The following is a 21447-nucleotide window of genomic DNA, read 5'->3' as shown; positions in this document are numbered from 1 at the left end:
CCTATAAATTTGAGAACAAAAGAAGGCTACTCTCCCAATTGAGCCAAGGGTGTCCATGGAGCAGTTTTTGACCGTGGAGTCAGTGAATGGTAAAATGCAGGAGAGCACATGACAAAGTTACAAGTGACAAATTCCCAAGTGTAACTGAAAGATTCATCAGGAGTCTCAGTGTAAAACTCTGTTTTACATGAAAAGAAAGAGTCAAGTGAAAACACCAAAGTCCAGTTCCACAACAGCAGAGCTTGGAGACACTGAAAACACAGCTGTTAGAAAACAGCTCCTGAGGCGGAGCTTCAGTCTCAGAGAAGAGACAGAGAAATCCAAGATGTTGGGAGATCAGCAGGAAGATGATCACTGAAATTTCAAGCATTTTGTCCATTTCAGTGTGGCTCAGCTTGAAATTTACTGAGAACACCAGTCTGTTGTCCAGCTGTCTTTAAAACCTGTCTGAGTCCAATGAATCGTCCATTTAGAAAAGGATGTTGGCTTTTACGGTGTCCTCTCCTCAGAGACTCCACTATATATATGTATGTTCTGGGATTTTCAGTCATGTTCTATTGCCTCACATGGGCCGCACGATTAATGTTGGAATGTCAAGCTAATAAATTTGGCTATCAGTAAAAATTAATGATTATCACCGGTAAGTAAAGAATTTGGGATCTGATGTTCATCAGAAAACCTCGGGGCACCACCTGCCTTTAATAGGAAAAGAACCAATCTGTTGTAATCAGTCTCAATAACTTGGCAAAACTAATAATTTGGAATTTGGATTAATAATGACATTATTAGCAATTACCAAATTTTACCAGTAAAACCTGAAGGATTCTGGAGTTCTTGGACAGAAGAGATCGACATTCCATTCATAACTGTGAAACATCAATGACACAAAGGATCCCAAAAAGTATGTCTATTAATAATAAAGCAAAACCAAACACACAACTCTGTCATGGTCGGTGTGCAGTTAGACCCAACACAGAGAGACAGAAGCAGGATTAACGGTCGAGCAGGTTTATTCGGTGCAGGAAAACCAGGAGGACTGCAGCCTGGCAGCAGCGTCACAGGTTGGATCGAGGTGAGGTCGTGGCGAGGTGTGGCGAGGTCATTTCGTGGCGAGGTCGTGGTGTAACGAGGTCATGGCGTGTCGAGCTAACGGTGTGACGAGGTCATGGTGTGGCGAGGTCATGGTGTGGCGAGGTCGTGGTGTGGCGAGGTCAAGGTGTGGCGAGGTCATGGTGTGGCGAGGTCATGGTGTGGCGAGACAAGATAAGACAAGGCAAGACGTGACCAAAACCTCCTCTCGGCTTGGCAGAGCAGCCGAATCCCTCTGCAGCAGCAAGGGAGTCTGGGAAGGGTAACGATCGGCACAGAGCAGGTGGCAGGGAGAGTTTGGCAGGCAGTCCCAGGTGAATGTCATCAGCAATCAGCAGGACCCAGGGAGACTGGGGCTGCCTGCTGCCTGCCTGAACAGGATCCTGACACAATTCTATCTGGATGCCTGTACAAGTCGTGTTTGCAAGAATGTGCGTGTGCATGTGCATGTGTGTGTGTGTGAGGGAGAGAGATGGTTTGAGAGATGGGATGGAGGATCGAGGGATGGAACTACAGATCAAAATGGCGGTCGGCTGAAGACGACAGTTAGAATGGCGGATCAGAGGGATTTGTTCCCCACAGAGAGCTTGAGAGGGGGTGAGGCCTGCTTCCTCTCTCAGTGCAACTTTGTAAAAGAGTCTCCATGATCTGTGTTGTCCATCAGCTCAGGATGACTATTGCAACAACACAACATCAGCAGAGTAAAACTAACCTGTCTCACGACGGTCTAATCCCAGCTCACGTTCCCTATTAGTGGGAGAATAATCCAGCGCTTGGTGAATTCTGCTTCACAATGATAGGAAGAGCCGACATCCAAGGATCAAAGAGCGACGTCGAGCCACCATCGTCATTAAGAAAAAAAAAAAAAAAGGCTTTTGGCAGAGTTGGTAAGCAGCTTACAGGCTTCCGGCCAAGTTGGCACCGACCAGCTCGGCCACTTGAGGCCACTGTCCTGGTGGTCCTTGGTGGGAAGGCTGGATGCTGCATGTGTCCCCTCTTCTTAGGCCTTGGGCAGAGGGCTCCTTCCTTTGTTAGCCGTCAGCAGTGCCGGCTAGCCGGCTGGGGGACCAGGACCAGCCCCCTTTTCCTTCCGGAGGACTCAGGAGAACTGCTCCTTTGGAGGTCTGGGGCAGAACCCAGGTGACGGCTGTCCCCTCCCCCTTGCTGTATGTGTGTCTTGGAGCAAGGAAGCACACACACAAAGTTTTCAGTCATGGCAAATGAACAGTTTCTTTTGTGTAACCACGAATCCCAGCATGTGTATATATAAACATTTTCATCAGGAGTTAAGCGCCCCCCCCCCCCCTCCACACACACACACGCACACACGCACACACACATTGCGCTACAGCTGGGCATCAAAATAGCACACACAGCAGCAGAGCTTTCTGCAGTGAAACTCGGTCCATTCCTCATGATTTGCCATCATGAACTCAGCCGAATTATCAGAAAAATCAGGACGAAAAGGCTGGTATGAGGCACAAACTCAAATAAGGAGCGCAAATATGACAAAAATGAAAGTGAAACTTGAATCGCGTCTTCTGCCGGCAGAACGTTTGGGCCTGCTGGGCAGTCTTCAGGTGCTGGAAACACACAAAATAAAGTAAATTTCCCTTCAACACACAATCTGGCTTAATGAGGCACAATACAGCATGACTGAATTCATCCTGTCTTCTCTGTCAGGTTTTTTTTTTTTTATCTGCTCTGCTCTTGCTAGTGTGTGTGTGTGTGTGTGTGTGTGTGTGTGTGTGTGTGTGTGTGTGTGTGTGTGTGTGTGTTGGAGGGGTCGGGGGTGGCAATCTTGGTAAAGACTTGGTGTTTGAAGTTATTAATTATTATTGTAAATGTATGCTTCTTGCAAAATTCTTGCTTCTTGCCCCCGGCTGGGGGCAGGATGATCATTACAGACTACTTTTGAATTCATTATCATATTTTGCGCATAATGCGATTAATTGCGATTAATCACAGAAAGAAATATGCGATTAGTCGCAAATCAGAAATGTCATCGTTGCCCAGCAGTCGTATATGTAGATAAAACTCTTGTGTGATCCTGTGCATATGGAGCTGTTGTGATGACTGAATTTCCCATGTGGGATTAATATAGTTTGATCCTCTGCTATCCTATCCGAACACTTCAGATCTCTTCTGAGAACTGACACAACAAAACTAAGTCTCTGATGCAGCGGCTGAAACAGGAGAGCAACAATGACACTGTTCAGACTGAAGCAGAGCAGAAGCTTCTCTTACATTTCCATGCTTGGCTGGCTGTTAAAGTCCAAAAGAAGTTCACAACTGAGTCAAAGGTCAAAGAGAAATGGAGATGCCTTCAAAGTGACTTCATGATGTATTAAATGGAGGAGCTGGGCTCACTGATGACATTGTCCTGTTACATATGACACATTGTCCTGCTGCGCCACTGTTCCAGAACGGATTTGCAACACATGACTGTTTACAGAGCCTGTGCAATCAGGTGTGTTCCAGACCACTTCTGACAGCCCTAATGCCAGTGTAAGCAGAGCAATTGTTCTTCCTTGGGGCTGGATGTCCTAACGGCATGGGACATCAACGTTCTGAGCCGTGGTGAGACGAGTGGAGCAGAGAAGTGAAGCTGGTAATAATCAGAGTGAAACCCAGAGTGTTGAAACCCAGTGAGGGTGCTATGAGCACAGACTGGAGAGGAGCCCAGAGGAGAGGCTGACTGAGTCCACACAGCTTCAAACCTTCTTTATTCCAGTTACAACCTGTCTGTCTGAGGAGAAGAGGACTGGAACTAGCAAGTTTAGAAAACCTGCAGGAGAATTCACTCACTTCAGTCCTCAAACGTCTCCATGGTAACACTTTCAAGCACTCAGCTTCTGTTGTCTCTTGTGGGCCCGTTTCCATGGCGATTGTGCTCAGAGATGTTGATTTTGTTGAAGCTGCTCCGACAACCTTTTCAAACATCTTTTTGTTTCTTAGATTATGTTTTTTTTTCTTGCATGTTTGAAATAACATTTCTGTAGTACTACTTGGTTATTATCAAAATGTTTTTCTGTTCCTTTTCTCAATCTTTCTCAATCATTTTTATTCAGTAAGTATGGTTTAAAAGTTGTGCCAGAAGGAACTGAATTTGAATAGTCTAATTTGAAACTCAATCCATTGGTTTGATTTATTGCTACTGTGAATCTGAACAGTCAAATTTGGAAGTAAATCAATTAGTTTAAATGTGTTTCACAATCAAATCCACCCTGTATTTCATTCAATTGAAAATTTCAGCTCTCTATTTCCTTCTTATTTTTGAGTTTCACTTCTCTCACCTCATATTCTGTTTTTCAATTCAATATTTGGTGTCACTCATCCGGGTCAGATGACAGCAGTGATGCACAGATGAGGCCTCGTGAACCACTGTCTTAAATGTCTGAAACCACGAGATGGCACCCTTGGTTTTACAGTAAAATAGAGGCTGACGGACAAACATTTGGTGAACAGATAGCACCATCTAGTGGCTTCAGAAAATCAATTCTACAATTCTACAATTTCATTTAGCAGACGCTTTTGTCCAAAGCGACGTACAACACAAGCAAGAATACAGACATAAGAAAGAAAGAAACCATTAGTAAATGCTTCAATTGCTTCAAGTGTAATTGGTCAAGGGAGTTGCCATCAAGTTGCAGAAGAGGAGCCACTACCCCCCCAACTTTTTTTTTTTTTTTTTTTTGTGTGTGTCAACTTAGTCAGTGGTACATAAGTGCTGGGTTTTGGAACACCTGATCTATTCTTCCCCGAACATGGGGTCGGATTAAGACCCTAGGTTTTCTCTGAACAATTGAGTCTTCAATTGTCTCTTGAAAGTAGAAAGAGACTCGGCGGAACGCACCGAGTTAGGTAGTTCGTTCCACCATTTGGGAACAACAGAGGAGAAGAGTCTGGCTGGAGCTTTGGAGCCGTGCTGGGCTGGAAGCACCAGACATCTCTCACATGCAGAGCGAAGAGGGCGTGAAGGAGAGTAGACCTGGATCAGGGAGTCCAGGTCGGCCGGAGCCGTTCTTGTCAGCGTTTTGTAAGCCAGGAGGAGAGATTTGAATTTGATCCTGGCTGCAACTGGAAGCCAATGAAGGGAGATGAACAGAGGAGTGACATGAGCTCTGCTGGGCTGGTTGAAGACCAGACGTGCTGCTGCATTCTGGATCATCTGTAGAGGTTTGACTGTACATGCAGGGAGACCCACCAGAAGAGAGTTGCAGTAGTCAATGCATGATATCACGAGAGCCTGAACCAGAAGCTGGGGGGCCTGTTGGGTCAGGAAGGGTCTGATCTTCCTGATGTTGTAGAGGGCATAATGACAAGACCGAGAAACTGAGGCCACATGAACCTTAAAGATCAGCTGGTCATCAATCATGACCCCCAGGTTTCTGGTTCAGTTAGTGGGCACAAGTCGGCTCGAGTGAAGTTGGACACTGATCTGAGGCTGGACAGATGGACAAGCTGGAAAGACCATGAGTTCAGTCTGAGACAGATTTAGCTGAAGGTGGCGTTCCTTCATCCAGGTGGAGATATCAGCCAGACATGCTGATATCCGAGCTGAGACTGTGGTGTCGTCAGGTGGAAAAGAGAGGAGGAGCTGAGTGTCGTCAGCATACAGTGGTAGGAGAAGCCATGGGAGCGAATCACTGCACCAAGTGAAGTGGTGTACAGAGAGAAGAGTAAGGGGCCAAGCACCGACCCCTGAGGGACCCCTGTTGATAGGTCATGTGACCTTGACACCTCCCCTCGCCATGATACTCTGAAAGATCTGCCTGTGAGGTAGGACTTGAAATAAATAAAGACAGTGGTTCATGAGGCTTCATCTGTCCATCTCTAGATCACAGATAAATGTACTAAATCTGTGTATTGGTTGATACTTCATAACCATTGACAGTGCTATGTTTACTGTGTGTGTGTGTGTGTGTGTGTGTGTGTGTGTGTGTGCGTGTGTGCGTGCGTGCATGCGTGCGTGCGTGCGTGCGTGCGCGCGTGTACGTATTGTGGATAATCAGTGGAAAAACAGTGAATGCATCTCTGGACCATTGTCTGAGTTTTTCCTCCTGGCTGTGTGACTGCAGTCAGCTGGAGCTGTGGCTTCATCAGGGACTGTCCGTCTGTCTGTCTCTGCTGTGTGACGGCGTCTTGTCCTCTGGCTTCTCTTCTGTGCTCAGTCCCTGCCAGGATAATGAAGCCCCGGACAACATAGCTCCTGGGATCACGCGGGAACTCAAACTCCCCCCACCACTTTAAGGTGGCAGGTCCTGAAGCAAATCCCTGAATCTCAAACTGCTCCCAGTGGAAGAACACAGCATCTTGCACGGGGCAGCCATTGTTTAGGGCAGTGGTGGCCTGGAGGCCAGAGAAGGGGACATTTGATCAAGAGTTCACAGGTTCAGTTTCCACTGTGGGTCTCTGAGCAAGGCATCAGTACTGTAATGTGGCAACACCTCTGTGTTCTAGAAATAAGATTGATCATTATGAAAAAATGTGCAGTAAAATAATGTTTTATCCCTTTTCAATAAAAAAAGAGCATCATTGTATTTTCAGAAAAGCTTCGTACCAGATGCATTTCAAGGCTTTGATGTTGGTATTCAGTCATACGATGTGTTTTTTAACCATCATTAGAGGTCAGGTAGAAAAGAACATCTCTCAAATCCTTTGATCCACTAATTGTTCTGGTGGTTTGTTCCTAATCTTCAAGAAGAAAACCAGTTGTTGCAGTGCAGCTTTGGTAAGAAGTTTATCAAACACTCTGGGTCCTGGATAAAAGCCTGAGTCCTCCGTACACCGTCACACCGTCAAGATGTTTGTTCTGAAGACTTTCCTTCTGCTGCTGGTTGCTGGAGCTGTGCTGGTGTCAGGTGAGACTCTCTAACTCATCCTGGGTCTGGAAGTTTTATTTTAGCTGTGTAAAAAAAACAACTCCATAATTTGTAGAATTTACATTCTGAGAACATGAACATCTGTTCAGTTTTTAGAATAATTGGCTCAGATTTATAGACACAAGATGTCAGAAACCAACCTTTCACAAAATTGTTTCAATAAAAAATCAAATAATAAATATTAACTAGAACAGTCTATATATATTAGCAATCAATAATGAAAATTAATCATTTGGTAATAATCAAATACAGTTGTAAAGTATTAAAATAAAGAATTCAGATAACCCGTGTTTGTGCCATTAATCTGCTTGAGCAGCCCCTTTCTCTCTGGCAGCGCTGCCCCCTGCAGGTTGTGAGCATATAGCCTCTTTATGACAGTGACCACAGACTGATATGTTAGTCCTTTGAAGTGTGTGGTGGCCATACATTTTCCCAAACATGGTACTTCTCCCTCTGGACTGGTGACAAGCTGTGTCTTCTGGGTTCTGATCAATCTTGGGCTCTGTGGCAGTCGGCTGGACGCTGTCTGAGACACACTGGCAGCCCCTGTGTCAGTTTTAAACTTGATGGAGCAGCCATTCTCTGGGAGCCTCCACTCATCGTCAGAATGCTGACCGAATGTTTTCAGAGTGTTTTTTTCAGGAAAAACCCACCCTCTCCATCAGCTGTTTCATTAGAAGTCATTCTCACCTCTTCCAGAAGTTTTCTTTCACCTGCCACCTCAAACTGTCCTGTTTTGTTGAGCTTTGTGCACCTCTTGTTCTTGGCAGGGCAGGGCTGTGTTCTCCCATGCTGTCTGGAGCAGAGTGTACATGCAGCACTGGGTTTTAACTGCTGCTGCACCTGCTGTTTCTGCCATGTTCCATCATTATCACTCCTGTTGCCACGGAACTGTCCATGTCTCAAAGTGTCCACTGCATGATCTGCACATAGAGCCTCGTTCTGATGCTTGATTTGTTCACTCTGTCTCGGTATTGGAATGGCTCTGTCAATAGAGAGGTCTGGGTCGAGCTGCGACTTCTGCAACACGTCGTTGTCTGCTATTCCAATGACAGTTCTGTCTGGGATCTGTTCCTCTTTTGTTCCTCCAAACTCACAGCACTGTGCCAGCTCATACAATCCTCTGACAAAGGCTTCATCCGACTCCCCTGCCTTCAGTGCTCTCTTATGTTCTGCTCTTTCATGTATGGCGTTTCTTTTTGGCACTAAATGGTTGGTAAACGTCTCCATTACCGTGGTGCAGATCAGCTCTGGATGAACGTCGTCGTCTGACTCTCCCTCGTCGTACACAAAGGACTCGTAGACAGCCTCTGCATCTCTCCCCAAGACATAGAGAACCGTGTTCACCTGCACCTCCCCGCCTTATTTATCCAGCTTGGACTCAGTCCTGAAGCAGATGGACTCCACGGCACCACAGTGGCCATTCAGCAGGGCAGGGGAAGTCAAAAGGCTCCGTGGTCCGAACTTTGGCATCTCTCAGTCTGTAGGCGTCCTGTCAGCCACTTCTGGACTCCATGTCATGAGGTTTTACTCACAGCTGTGGGCTTGCTCCACTTGACTCAGCATCAACTTACCGTTTATGAGTTCAGAACATAAGCAGCGTACATACAGCACAGCTTCAAGACATCATCATCTCAACTACGGTGGCCCAGCATAACATTTCACTGATGATGGACAGATGGATGGATGGATGCATTTATTTTTATTTGATTTGTTGTGAGAAACTTTAACTTTGACTATTTTCCAGGAACTGCTCCATCCACCGCCACGGAGGGTGAGTCCAACATCACATTGGTTCTTCTAGGGTTAAGAATTGATGTCAATCCTGCTTCAAACCACATCAAGTGTGAACAAACTAAACACAATCTCTTCCTCAGTTATTTCATATTTCTTCATCTGTCATCCAGTTTTAATAGATATACTGAAGTGATCCATTTCCAGTCATTCATTTCATTTGTTTCATTCTTGTGTTTTCAGAAACTCAAACTGAAGCTGTACGGGCTCAACGTGACCTCTTCAACCGTGAGTGTTTTCACTGCATCTCTTGACTCCACAGCTGATTTACCTGTTTGTCACAACCTGGTTAGGTGACTTAAATAAGCATTTGTGCTTAAATAAAGAAAGTGTTTCCTTTTATATTAATGAGCAGGTTTCTTAATTTCCTTTAAGATTCCATTTCAGGTGAAAATGCGTCGTTTTTGCATTCCTGGTGAAAAAAACATCAATTTCCACATGAGCAGGAGGAATGTTGACAGTGATGTAGCTAGCATGGGGGAAAGAAAACAGCGTCCCTCCAAACTGAGCTTTAAGCAATCGGCAGAACAGTAATCTACACTGAAGACTTTTTTTTTGTCGTTTTCAGCAAATAAAATTCTTCTGGAGCCACAAAATATGTTTACCCATAAACCATCACTCAGCATTCAAAGTTATTCATGTATTTATGCTGAACATACAGTCATGGTGTTTCATGATTTCGAATTAATTTTGCTGTTTTAGCTTTTGTAACCACTTTTAGGGGTTAATATTTCGTGTCTGTGGATGATTGTTGAAATATCGAACGCAACTTTTTTCAACAGTTTTGTCCCAAAACAGTGACCCAAATCATTTTTTTTCTCCGTCGCTCCAAGACATTTTGATGGATGAGTCATCGATAGTGTCTTCTCTGTTCAAACCTGCAAAATGAAAACAACAGCCTGAACATTTTCAGTTATTTCAAGTTTTTGACAAACCCTTGATAGATTATTTTCTTACAGGAGGTCCTCCAATAGGACCAGGACTGGCAGAAAATGGTGAGTCGACAAAACAACCGTTGTCCCGATATAATTCTGAGTCTCTCCTTCTGGGTCACATTCTGCCTCAAACCGGTTGCTCAACAGCATTTCGACGAGCCACAGCGATAATTCCAAAGTAACTGTTATGGACAAAGTGGTCCTGCTGTTAAATGGGGACGGACTTCTTTTGACATACATTGTTGCCGTTAGTAGAGACACTTGTAGAACACTGTGGAACTTCATTGTGAATGAAGGGAAACGGCGTTCCTCAAGACAGCTGTGGTTTTCTATCAGGTTTTTAACATCTGTTATTAGAAGCAACGAGAGACGCTGAATGTGCTGAATCAAGTGAAAACGTTTTTCTCTGTTGCTCCAGGACATTTTAATTGATGAGTCATCGATAGAGTCTCCTCTCTTCAAATCTGAAAAATCAAAACAAAAGCCTGAGTTATTTCAAGTTTTTGACAAACCCTTGATAGATTATTTTCTTACAGGAGTACCTCCAGGACTTGGACTGGCAGAAAATGGTGAGTGAATGTCTAACATCTTTGAAATTTTCCTGCACACCCCCTGAAGCTGTGATATAATAGGATGAGATGTGTTATCCTTACTCACCTTGGTTATGAATGCCCATTGTTATTTCCATCCATATATTTAGAGTTGGTCCATTTCCTCATGACAGCCTTTTTAAGGGCCACCAGCAGCATATTCAACAAACATCTGCCACTTTTCACCAATTTTTCAGGCAGAAATCTAAAAAAAAGTCTTATTCTCCAAAAGAACATGGCATCTGAAAATACCTTGTAAGGGACGATGCAGCTCTGTCCAGAAGTGCTGAATGACAGGACAGTCCCAGAAAACATGGTCATGATGTGCATTATTGACATTCCCACAGTTTCTCCAGCAATCAGAGGAGTTTCCACCATCATGGGATTTCTGAGAGGGTTTAATAAAATATCTTATTAGAGCTTTCCAACAAGACTGTCTCAGTTTTGTGAGAGGTACATTTCCATTGATGCATCCATGTGTTTGTCCTTTCTTCATCAGATATAATTATCCCGCTTCCTTCTCCCATTTCTTAAACTTGTCCTGTCCAGCAGGAAGCAGCAGAATGGAGGTCTGGTTGCTGTTATGTGAACGACAGATTTGCTCTTCCAAGAGGAGCTTAAAATATATAGCTCCTCTTGTTAACATACTCTCCTACTTCATTTTATTTATTTTGAGTACCGATACCTGATATTGCTGACCTGACAGGGGGACAGAAGGACAGGCAAAGAGACAGAAAGTGAAAGCAACAAGCAAGTGAACAGACAAGCAAACAACAACAAACAAAAGTGAAGAGAAGGAAGAGAGTACAAAGATATGACGGTCTGTTTATTAATATCGACTTTCGATAAGGAAGCAGAGGAGAAGGATGTTTGGTTTGGCTTTCCCATGACGACCCGGCCGAAGCAGTGATCGATGTGTTCCTTCAGGCTGGCTGAATCCTCCTCACTCTGCTCCAGGGTGTATCTAAAACACACTCATTCCTCTACTTTCCAAAACTTTTAGAGCCCAGTTAGCCAAAAACAATACAATTAACTGAATGAATGAATGAACGAGTGAATCTTTGGGCGTGCTTTGCTTGAATCTGCCGTCTCACAGGAAGTGCTTCACTTACCACATCACACGTCCGTCTCTAACCTCCCATTTTGTTTTAATCTAAAATGTTTTCAGATTTAGTAGCCCTTTATATACACCTGAAGTTTTTTCCCTGTACTTGAATCATATGCTTTTGTGTGTGATATTTTTCACTTTTTTATCAAAACAATGTTGAATCTGAAGGTATCTATGGAAGTCTTGGTTTTCTAATAAGAATTTCTTTTTTAAGCATGTCAACGCTGAACAGTGTCCCGTCATTCATAAGCATAAGGCATGAGGCAGTTATGCCTTCAGCTACCCAATCCTGAAATCTATTGTCTGAATTGTTCGGCCCAAAATCTGTGTCCCCAGAAAAAAAGATGCAAATGTAAAGAGATTTACATCGATTGTTTTTAATTGTTTTACACGTTGTGCCGACGGAGCGCAGACGCGTTTGGCCCCGGAAGTGGGCGTATCCTTGTGGAGTGACGTCGGACTTTCCTAGCGGATACTGTGTACTGTCCATCGTACATTGCCTTGTTTGGCAACGTTAGATAAAACCTGTCTGATCTCTGTGTATCAGTTTAGGTAGGAATATTTCTATTGTTCGTGCCATAAAGGAGGTAAATAATCTGTAGTCCACATTAAGAACTGATAGAGGTCTGTAGGACTCAAAATCTGTTTTGTCTTTGCCTTCCTTTGGAGTAACAGAGATTATTGCCTCTTTCCAGCTCAGTGGTGTTTGTGCCTTTTTTAGGACCAATAAAGTTCTACGTGGATTGTATGGACTTAAGTTCTCTCTTCGGGATCTCCCTTTGAGGTCCAGCAGTTTGTCTGGTTGATTTATAGCTATAATAATTTTAGCACGTACCTGCTCCACATTTTCAACACGATCTTCTATGTTTTCTCTGCCTCTATTTTATTATTAAAACTGGCGAGCTCACCCTTTATATCATTTAGTTGTTGTTTTGTGTCCTTCCTAAAGTCCCAGATCTCCTCCAAAATTTTATCCAAACTCACATCAGCGGCTTGCTGCGTTTCCTTCAGTCCACCATCCTGCTTCAGCGTTAATGTGTCACTCACTGTGTTTTTATCAGCTGGATGTTGTTCGCCAGCATTTTTCTTGTCTCTGTCTCCTTTTCCCTTCTTCACCCCACTTTTTAAAAAAATTTCTTTGAAGAAAACATCATATTTGAAGGCCTGGTAGTTTGGAGGGAAGCTTTGGATTTTTTGGAGATCTTCACCTCGTCTGCCATTTTGGACGATGACCTTCTGTCAGGTTTTCAACATCTGTTATTAGAAACAACTAAAGAGTCACCAGTCAACAGGGAAACCAGTTAATTGGAAATATGCCTTGTTTTAAGTAGAGAACAGCTGATCATGTGATTGTTTCCTGATGTTTTCTGGTATCTTCTGTAGCTCCTGCACCTCCTCTGGGGGGGTAGATGCTGTCTGATGTTCTACAGAACATCCGTCGGTAGTGATGGCGTCCTCATGACCATTAAAGGTGAAGTCAGACGTTAAAACAGCTCATCTTTCCTGTTGTCTTCTAAAATCCTCATGTTGACTGAAGTCTGATGTGTTTTCAGGGACGGATGGAGACGTCCTCTGGGACTAAACATCTGCAGATCACCTTCACCATGAGTCACTGCTTCATCTGAAATCAACTTCTTGGTTCAAAATCATCTTCTTCCTTCAATATCATCTTCTCCTTTTAAAATCATCTTCTTCACTAAAAAGCATCAATAAAAATCTCAACGAGAACATGTTTGTGTTATTATTTGTTATCTGACTTTTTGGAGTTTTATATCTTTGAAAGTTTAAACCATAGAGACGATTTCAAAGGTTTTCAACATCAGAAACTGAAGAGATGAACCCCATGATGTGACATTTATTTCTTTATGATCTTTAAAATGTTTCTGATTCCCCGTTTGATGGGACGATGCAACATTTGAAAAAAGTTCATACATTCACACATTTTGAAATGTCACAGCAACGTTTGAATAGCTTAGATTCATGTTATGTTAATTTATTCTGTCAGGTGTTCATTTATTCCATTAATTGTATATTCAGTTTTATTATCAATAATTAAGCTTACTAAAGATTACTAAAGTTCCATGAAGAGGGAATCTATATTTAAACACTTTTTTTCTAAAGTAATCCAATAGCTCCTTTGCCTTCAATATATATATATATATATATATGCATACACACCATAATTACTGGAGAGCAGCAGCAGCAGAGACACGGTTGATGAGAGGAGCCCCTGGTGACAAAGTTTTTTGGTTAAATGTTGGCAGGTTGGCCTACAAACCAAATTTTGTTTCAAAAGACGATCCTGCTGGTCGTCCCTGTCTGGAAGAGCTGCAACATAAATGCACTGAAACTGAAGGATGATGAAGCCCCAGCTTAGAAATTTACCACCAGCCTCAACTTACAAGTCCCTTCAAGACTGCTCAGCCAGGCTGAGACCTTCCGAGACCGAGAGACCCAAGACTGAGACCAAGACCGAGACCATATACATTGTTGAGAGTGACAGTGAGACAAGAGAGGGCGGTGCTCTCTCTTTATGTCGCTATTAAATGTTCAAATATGTAGCCTGTATTAACTACATTTTTATAGTTTTGCTGATTTATATCATGAAACATGTTTTTATCAGCAACTTTATTTCTATAATGCGTTTCTTGTGCCATACAATCAGTGGTGTAGAAGCATAAGGGAGGCTGGCAATTCTCCGGCCTCACGTTAGGGGGCGCTAATGATGCCAGGCAGTGGAATAGGCCATTAACAGTGTCAAGTGCTGAGTCATCAGCTTTTTTCTTCTGGCCTTGTCATACATTGGGAATGGAGGATTATATTCAGAAGCTAAAACAATTCTCAACTTTGGCTTTCTGCTGGAAGGAGGAAATAATAGCTAAAGGCAGACGGACGCCAGAGCTGAGAGGTTTGCTTCAGAGCTCAGATCAGAAAAACTCCAGAAAGGCCTGGCGGTGTGGATGTCCAGTGAGAGCCCCTGTCTGCTTTTCCTGCCTGCTTTTCTCACCAGTTCATTTACAAGTAAAGGTAAGACTGGAATGACATTTTTTAACAATTAAATGTGTTTTATTGTGTGCTGGAACCAGAGCACTGAAAGTGTATGGCAGGCAAAAGCCAAAGCAAGACGGACAGTTTTTTTTTTTTGTGAAACTTTTTATTATTTGTTTTTAAATGCATATATTTTTGTGTGCTGCTTGTGGCGACTCCAAACCAACCGTGTGGCCTGAGAGGAACGTTTAGGGTCCAGTATGAGTCTGACACGCTGCTGACTTATCCAGGAAGCAGACTGAAGATGGGTTAGAACAGGGGTGTCCAAACTACAAATGCAAAGTCAGCTGATCTGCTGCAGATCTGATGCAGACCTGCTCCTTGATCAAGTGACATTTGTCTGGGTTTTTGGCACGAGTGGCGTTTACACACCCAGTGCAGCTGATATTTCCAGAATGATTTACTGAAATTATTTGCACTCCTTTTATTAAGCCCAGTTCAGTCTGTTAATGTTGACTGTTTCAAGCCAATGTTAGTAGGTGTGCTGTTAAGCCTAATAACTTAAATAAGATTTAAATTTACCTGTCCCATTTTCCCCTCTAATGTTTTTTTCATGTGCTGTAAATCTCCTAAGGAGAATGAGCTACTAAAGCTTTTTCTGAATCAATCAATATTGATCCATTTATGGAAATCTCTGATGAAGGCAGTTTGTCTTTAATTATTTTTAACAATGTAACATATTTGACCACTTTTAATTGATTTTTCTAACTTAAAGCTAGGGTTGGCGATCTTGGAAAACTAGCATGTAGCACGAATGTAGCATCTCCCCAAGGCTCCGCCCAGCTCCCACCCCATTGGAGGAGCTCCGTTGGGAGCGGAGACAGCGGCCGTTTCTCAATTCTTAGTCCGCGAGTGCGCACTCGTGGACTTGGAGAGTACACACCTGTTAGTCGGACTTCGAGTCCAGACTTTCGACGAGGCAGGAACGCATCGAAGTTAATGCACAATTGGAACATGCGGACTTGATGACTTCGTGTGTCTACAACGCCAATATCTGACAGTTTTCATTCATTCATACATTAAAAGATGGATCAAAAAGCAACATAAGATGAGTATTTATAGTGAGGCCAGTGATCAGGAAGTATTAGAGGACGAGAGACATTGGTGTGGAACAAGTTTATACAGAAAGTTGCTGCATTAAATATTGGAAAGAGGTTAAAATGACAATACAGGATGGTCTACACAGAAAAATGTGGCAAAACTGATTGTACCTATTCTGTCACATAAATGCTGTGTGTAATACAGAGTTACTCTTACCTACCTACCCTCCTATACAGCTTTTCAATTACTGTTTAACAACTTGGAGCTAATCTCAGTGTAACAGCAGCTGATCAGGCATTTCTACAAACACAATTATTTCACTTTGTTTTACTGCCTGTCATACCTGTGTGCCTTTTGTCATCCATCTGCTCCCGTCTTCATGATGCTGATTTACGTGAGTCTAATAAACATTATATAGCTAAACACATCATTATCACTATTCAGTTCTCTCTTCAGTAAATACATCAATGTGTTCCACTATTAAGCAAAGACAGATATTAATCAGAAACAGATGTCTAACAAATAAAGTTAGGAGTTCAAGGAAAATGTATTAAACAAACTTCAACAGAACCTTCAAGAATAAAAGCAAAAATAAGTGGAAACATCAGGAAAGTTTTAAAAAATGACATGTTTTTAAAAGTTCTACAGTTCTTTTATTTTCCAGGAACAACAACAATATGCACAGGTCAATGATAAGGTGGTGAAGTGACTCCAGTCTTCAGGGGTTCCTGGGAGAACAGATTCTACAGATTCTGCTCCAGGAAAAATCCCCTGGATGGAGTCAGAAGCTCCAGTCTGGTTCTGCAGGGTTCTGCTGGAGCGTCCTCAGTGTTGTGGATGAGCTGATGAACCTCATCTCAGTGATTCACTTCCAGACAGGAGCAGGTGGAGGAACCTGGAGCTTTGCTCTTCTGGTCTTCAGGCATTTCTCCGTCCTGCTGGAGTCGTCCTCCTGCAGAACCACAAAAACATCTGCTCCCTGAACAGAATGTTTTTCCCTCCGTCATACTGCAGGGTGTTTGTGACGCCAAAGGGAGGTTTACTGAGGCCTATATTGACAACCTGGGATGTGATGAGGCCCTGGTCCTGCTCAGATCCACCATGAACCAGCTGGTCCGGTGTCCACCAGCTGGGTTCTGCTGGGTGGAGGTTCAGACTCAGACCTGCAGAACCAGGAGCCTTTATGACTCCAGACTGACAACCTGCTGGAAGGAAGAAGCTTTATCTCAATAATCAGAAACACAAACATGTCCACAGTGAATTCTTACTATAATATCACAATTTATCAATCACAGGAAGCATTTCTGGTGTCATTCAAAGTACAGAACCAGGTCTGACACCTTGGATCAGGCCTTCAGATTATATCTCTTATATTTATAACTTGTTTGGCGTCACAGCCAACCCTGCAGATGTCCCAAAGTCTCTGAGGAGGACAAAAAAAAAAGAATCACACACTACCAACACAATATATTATTCACACGTGCATTAATTGAAGCATGAAAAAACAAACCTCCCTCCATCCACATCTGGCTGTAGATCACCTCTGGACCAGGTTCTGGTTCCTCAGCAGCCCCTTGATTGAAACAGTTCATAGATTTAATCTGAATGCACAACATTCACCAGTAGAACCAGTAGAAGACCTTTACACACTGAGACTGAACTTTATAGTCGATATTAACATTCACCTCTCATTTTATACATTAAAGTTAAATTAAACAGCTTTAAACGTGAACTTTTCCTTCAGCTGAGCAGATTTACTCTTTACTTTTTATTTTTTTTCTTTTGGTATCTTTCACTGTCAATGCTTGTACTCGTATTATATTAATACTGCTCCTTTTCTTTGCTCTTATTTATTCTTACTGTGAAATGTTGTACTGCCTTGATATGTTTTTATGTAAATGGGACTACGGATGGAAATTAGCATCAAGCTGCAATCCGACATGTTTACATGTTTCAACATGTTCATTAATGTGCACTGTCCCATTCAAATAAACAAAAATTAAATAAAAAAAATACTCTGAAACAGATTAAACTGGACCAAGACACCGTTGAATTCACACAAAACGATCCATATCCTCTGTTTAAGCACAGCGGAGAGTCACAGCCTGCTGCAGCCGACATGCAGCAGCTCAGCACCGGCTCGCCTCGTTAAGCCGTCCAGTCCCCAGATGTCCGAAATCGTCAGAACAAATTTTCAAATAAGCTTGATGTGGACAGACTGACCCCGTATCAACATTCTAAACTGCTGTATTCTCGCCTAAAACACCGTTAAAACTACGTTCTGTTAAACAATAACGCTAATATTTCAGAGTTTTTTCACTCACCGCTGTGTGTTTACACCTCCGGCATGTCTTGCGAAATGCATTCTGGGTAATTTCGCTTCTCAAGTCTGCACAAGTCTGGTCCGATGCAGACTCGGTAAAGTGGGCGGAGTTAGTCACATCCGGGTACTTTATGTGTACTTGGTGAGATGCGAACTTTGAATTGGAACAGTACTTGGTCTCTGGCTGATGACGTTTCACGAGTCCGTGAGTTCACAAGAACAGACAAGTACGCGTATTGAGAAACGGCTGGAGAGACGTTGCACTTCCGCGTCCAGTGCATTCCTGGCGTAACCTGTCCTCAGCGCTTCGTTTCTTCGTTTTTCTTTATTTGCACTATGCCAAGTATGGCGCACTCACCGGTAAGTAAAGCCCCAAACATTCTTCTCTGCCGTTCTGCTACGACGCTCCGTCCTTCTGCGTGCGCACTGAACCAGGGTCAGTGCACGCCATTGACATGTACGCGCAGGGGGCAGGTCGAACGGCGAAGGGATTTGATTGGTTTAAAAAAAGGTGTCCCGTCAAGACGATTGGTTGCTGTTTTTCCCGTTTTACTCCTGCTGTAGATAGCGGATATTTTCAAAACTACTTTAAGAACACGCTATGAATTGCTTCCTATCGGATCATAAAGATCATTTTAACCAGTATTTAAAAAAATGTATCTCATTCAAATCGCCAACCCTCACTTTAATACACTAAAGTGAAGGCTATATACCTCATTTCTAGTAGTGGCCTGGCCCCTCCTATATTTTTACGTATGTGGCCCTCAGTGAAGAAAGTTTGGACACCCCTGTTCTATATGAAGGCCAGCCCATGATCCCGGGTGCAGCACAGGCACTGATGCAGCACATTTTTATCGAATCAGGATTGTCTCTTTACATTCTAGCTTTGTGTCTCTAATATAAATCTGCCAGAAAACTATCCCATTGTTCATTGATTACATCAGTTTATTGTTCCATCTCCCTGGCATCTTCTCACATGTTGCTGCTCCCATCATCTGAGGCGTCCACATACGGTGGAAGACTCAGACGATGGCCCTGGCCTTCTTAGCTTCAGAAATCTTATGAGAGCAAGTTTCAGGAGGACATGCAGATATGTCCTACACACATTCAGTGTAATGCAACACTCACAAAACATTCACAAAAGCATAATTCTGCAGTTTTTGTGGGACAAAGCAAATTGTTTGACAAAATCCAGCAGAGTAGATGGTTTCGCTCCACTTGTCTCCTTTCTTGAAAGAAGCCGCCTTGTCTGATGAACCTCATGCTTAAGGTCTTCTAAATCTGACTCAAATGTTTTTCCAAAAGCTAGCAAGGGTCCCTCCTTCAGAAATGATGGGTTTTTAGGGTTAAGAGACTGCACTCATCCATAATCTCACAGTTTTTTTGGGAATAACGCCTCTCTATGTCTGCTGTGAGACTATCAAGTACCTGATAAAAAATTCTCCTCATTATTTTCAAACTCACGGTGCCTTTACCCAACAGTACTCATGACTAAAGAGTCTACAAATGTAGAATTGGCCCAAGGCCGTCTCTTGTTTTGAGGTTCTGTGCAAATCTTGCAACTCTCTACAAGTTCTTCGACGTCTTTCCATAGTTCATCAAATGTACTTTCCGCCACCCCGCGGTGTCTGTGTTGCTGTCCATAAACTTACACTTTCACATACTACAGTAAAGTCCAACGTTTATTGTTTCTGTTCACAAAAGTCAATGGTACAGTCCAGCTCTCATCATGGTGTGGTGGTATCTGTCCAGCAGATGGCAGTGTTCGCTGTTTCATTGAACCTGCTGGCTTGAAAGCCTCAGTGGGCCTGTCATGCAGGGAGGTACTGGTGTGTGTGTGTGTGTGTGTGTGTGTGTGTGTGTGTGTGTGTGTGTGTGTGTGTGTGTGTGTGTGTGTGTGTGTGTGTGTGTGTGTGTGTGTGTGTGTGTGTGTGAGACAAGAACCTACACTGAACTCCCCATCAAGGAGTCCAGCACAGGTCTCTCGGGGACAGGTTGTGGACAGAGCAGCAAGTTAGCAGGTAGTGACTGAAAATATATTCCATGTATTTTAGTTCAGCAAATCTGAGCCCCTGATTGGGGAACCAGGAATGTATTTCCTGTTCATGATGGATGTTTGTTACGCACAAGGAAAAAAACAAAAATATGTGGCTGTTCATGTCTCTCACTGAGACAAAGACGTTTTACACAAGACTTGCACCAGTGTTTTTTTTTTTTTTTTTTTTTTGCACTCCATCTTCCTGTTTCTCAGGCCTCGTTGGCGCAGTAGGCAGCGCGTCAGTCTCATAATCTGAAGGTCGTGAGTTCGAGCCTCACACGGGGCAGGAGTTTTTACAGCACAACTTGAAAGATTGCTCAACTGTTAAAACTGAACATAGATAATCCAGTCATGCATGTCCAGTTTGTCGGTTCATCTAACTCCATCTAACCTAAAACTTTCAGTCAGTCATTAAGGCAGCAGGGCGACTCACTTTCTTTGGTCTCAAAAGAGTTTGGCTGACTGTTTAATCTATGTAACACTGGCAGTACTGTGGTGGATCCACCTGGGATCAAAATCTACTCAGAAACAGATAAAGATCCAGAATGAACCCTCTAGTCTCAGTAACTCCACTCTGTATGTTCCTCTCTCACTACAAACAGCTGATCATGAACAGCAGCTGCAGACTCTGCTGTTCATCGTGGCTTGGCTTCAATGACTGCCTTGTCATTGAACATCTGGATCTCTCAGTGACATGAACTGTTCCAGCTGAGGCAGATTAAAAGCCTTGCTGCCTTGGCCGGGAACCGAACCCGGGCCTCCCGCGTGGCAGGCGAGAATTCTACCACTGAATCACCAATGCTCACATGTGGACAAAATTCCTCCCTGGGAAGACATCTGGTCCAACTGCTGAACTCTGTGAGCCCCTCCCCCACACTGTGACCTTTACTCCTCCGGTCACAGAGGTTGGACTCACCGTGGAGCAAGGCACCTCTCCTCGTTAGTATAGTGGTGAGTATCCCCGCCTGTCACACGGGGGCCAGTCGTGTGTTGTGGGCTCAGACAGCCAGCCAATCAGAGCGAGCCTGCCAGCCACGTGGGGCGCTGGCATTCCAGCCAATCAGATTGCAGGGATTTGTTTCCATTCATTCTAATGCCGCAAGTGCGCGAGTCAGGGGCAGGCCCGTGAATTACACTTACATTTAAATATTATATTGATGATATATTTATAGAATTGAGAAGTCAATCCAAATCACTTCAAATGTTTATTTTACAGTACTGTGATTTTAATACTTTACAATATGTACAACAGGTTTCAACATTGGCTTATAATGTTAATAAATATATACACAATATTTACATTTAAAACATATATTTACAACAAAAACAAGAATGCTAACTTAAGACTCTCTGTGTCAAACAAATCAGAACAAAATAATACCTGTTCTGGGCTGACATGTGCAGTAAATATGTTTAGAAATGTAACATTCTTTTTTGGTGTTTTGGATGGATGGATGGATGGATGGATTTACTGACTTGGTGGAGTGGTCCATACTTTAAAAATTTAAATAAAGGCGCTGACAATTGAGATATGTATTAAAAACAACAGCAACAACAATGACAACAACAACAACAACAACAACAACAACAACAATA

The 21447-nt window shown here is 43.1% G+C and overlaps 1 long non-coding RNA gene and 2 other non-coding genes across 5 annotated transcripts; 2 read left to right on the top strand and 1 right to left on the bottom strand.

Moving 5' to 3' along the window:
• The first annotated feature begins 856 nt into the window (after positions 1–856).
• On the top strand, positions 857–13091 carry LOC115384909 (uncharacterized). 3 transcript variants are annotated; one of them, XR_003930982.1, is made up of 7 exons: positions 857–1072; positions 8722–8748; positions 8952–8996; positions 9728–9763; positions 10240–10272; positions 12785–12872; positions 12955–13091. It is a non-coding gene; the product is annotated as an uncharacterized LOC115384909 (long non-coding RNA). The 3 variants fall into 3 exon arrangements; XR_003930984.1 differs by having other exon boundaries at positions 860–1072; positions 12811–12872; XR_003930983.1 differs by lacking the exon at positions 10240–10272 and having other exon boundaries at positions 862–1072.
• Positions 13092–20064: 6973 nt separating this feature from the next.
• trnam-cau (transfer RNA methionine (anticodon CAU)) lies at positions 20065–20137 on the top strand. The gene has a single exon. It is a non-coding gene; the product is annotated as a tRNA-Met (tRNA).
• A 445-nt stretch (positions 20138–20582) lies between these two features.
• Positions 20583–20653, bottom strand: trnag-gcc (transfer RNA glycine (anticodon GCC)). The gene has a single exon. It is a non-coding gene; the product is annotated as a tRNA-Gly (tRNA).
• Positions 20654–21447: the final 794 nt, after the last annotated feature.

Source organism: Salarias fasciatus, unplaced genomic scaffold, assembly GCF_902148845.1.
Source record: "Salarias fasciatus unplaced genomic scaffold, fSalaFa1.1, whole genome shotgun sequence".
NCBI lineage: Eukaryota > Metazoa > Chordata > Actinopteri > Blenniiformes > Blenniidae > Salarias > Salarias fasciatus.
This window is presented reverse-complemented; position numbering and strand designations above follow the sequence as displayed.